Source organism: Stegodyphus dumicola, chromosome 11 (genome assembly GCF_044657685.1).
Source record: "Stegodyphus dumicola isolate Sdum_Otavi_A_Nest chromosome 11, ASM4465768v1".
Taxonomy (NCBI): Eukaryota; Metazoa; Arthropoda; class Arachnida; order Araneae; family Eresidae; genus Stegodyphus; species Stegodyphus dumicola.
This window is the reverse complement of record NC_140778.1, coordinates 94,856,767-94,859,049: the sequence shown is the minus strand read 5'-3', so window position 1 is coordinate 94,859,049 and position 2,283 is coordinate 94,856,767.

Genomic DNA, 2,283 nt, shown 5'->3' with positions numbered 1-2,283 from the left:
ACATGAAAATTTCTGGCAAAGTGGTAGTAGAACGTTCTATAAGTTGAACAATTTTTAGTTCTTGGGAGATGATATTCCTGATGGGACCATGGAATAATATATTCGAGAATGATATTTTCCATGGTGAGCTAGTAATTTGACCATGACCAAACTGTAGGGGCGTAACAAAACATGAGACGCAAAACAGATATAAATTAGTTACTTCTTATCAATGGACAGAGCGCTGTTTTGAGCAATGAAGGGGAACAGTGTGACTTTACATGCTTCAAACTTCTGGATAATAGAATGTATCTGTGAAGACCATGTGAGATCATTGTGAGATCCCGGGACAGAGTTGTTCAGTAAAATTGCAGAATACTATGAAAAATCTATCGCGTGAACAAGATTACAATGGTTTTATCCATATATACTTGCATCTTCCAATTCTCCTTCGGAGTCCACACCGGTAAAAGCTGTGAAGCTACTAGTTAGGATCCGTACTTAAGCAGTTTCGCCCACGGGGGTATAAAATCTGTCTGCACAGGACTAGAACCTCAGTTTATTCTGGGGATGATTCAGGCCGGGCGGGGACCTTACTGGTACTGTCTTGTCTGTCCCTTGACTCTGTGGTTGCTGAATTGTTAGATATTGTGGCTTTCATTGGGGTTTGTATCCCATTCGACAGTCTGCTGGGGTCTGACAGAGCGGATGGAACACCCCTTCGAATATATTTGTTGCGACCGGAGCGTATAATTTGTCTAAGCGTACAGTTTATCCAATGCTCTGTATAAATCCCGGAGGGGGGAGCTGGTACTACACCCCTCTTCGATTGTTTGCTGAGTCTGGATGGCAATTCGTGAGAGGTTTAAACCAGGGTTTAATAGTTCAGATGTTTAATGATTGGACTAAAAACTACATTTTGAGCAAGGATCGCTGTAGCATCAGCATGCATTGCTAGTGTAATGTTGTATATGCGAGGAATGTCATTCACATAAATGTTAATAACGTGGGGCCTAATAGGGACCTCTCGGGTGCGCCTGCTGAGATAACTCGACGGATTAGGTATATATCTTAAATGTGAACGTCAAAATATCTATCTGATAAGTAGAGATTTAATTATCTGTTTAATATATTCTGGGAAATCCAGATTCTGCAACCGCATCTTCCAATGAATTTCTTGGTTTGCAGTCTCTCTCGTACGTGCTCCACTACCCTGTTAAGCTGGTTGGGAGTAGATACATTCCTTCGAAATTCGAACTGTTAAGGAATTACCATGTTATTTCTGTCTAAGGGTCTCGGATTCTTGTCAGCATGACGGCCTGAATTCGTTTGCTTAGGCAGGGTAGTAAGCTGATCGGGCGATATGATTCTGACACAGCAGCTGATACTATTCGGCTTCAGAATGGGTCTAATTGTGATAATTTCCCCTGCTACATGGAAATAATCCCATCTGAATATTATATTGAATATATTAGGCAACCTAAAGATCGGTTTCAATGGAAACAACTTCCCCATCTTTTATGTAATCCGGCCGAATCCTGAATTTTTCTCAGATTTGAGCATTTTAATATAGCCAATAATTTCGGATGGTAGGACTGGAATAATTTTGTTTGTGAGTGGGTTTATTACCTAGTTAGATTGAAAGTCACAGACTACAACTTCTGTTGTATCGTAAAAATTGTGCAAAATTTATATTCCAGATGTGATGCTAAGTGTTCTGCTTTCTCAGTTTCAGTGTAATGGATTCAGTTAGGGCCTTCAAGAGGCAGAATTTTATTGTAGCATTTCTTGTATCTAGTGATAATTCTACAGGATGGAATTATCATCTGTCGAGGTTGAATTCGAATAATTAATCAAGTCTGGTTGTAATTGTGTATTCGTAAGAGATTTGATAGCATCATTGACGAGATTTAACCGTGACTTGTCAGACGGATGTCCGGTCTTCTGGAATTGTCTCCTTGCTGCCTTCATCTCCTTGATTAAGTTTTTCGATATAGTACTCTTTCTTCGTTTCGAGTTTTTAACAGATCAGCTTGCACATTTCTGAGCAGTAATAATATACTCCACGGAATCCTTAGTTAAACTATCAGTGTCTTTCTTCGTATGCACAGCTGCAGTAGTGTAGTCAGTGTTGTTTAGGCATACTCTTTAGCGATAACGGATCTTTTGTCTGGCGTGATATAATAATTGATGTCCATGATAATCCTAACCGGTTAAAATCAGAAGACATTCGTCCAACACAGAAATATCCAATGGATCACTGGCATTTCTGAGGAAACCAAGGGATACCTGCGGACTGTAGTA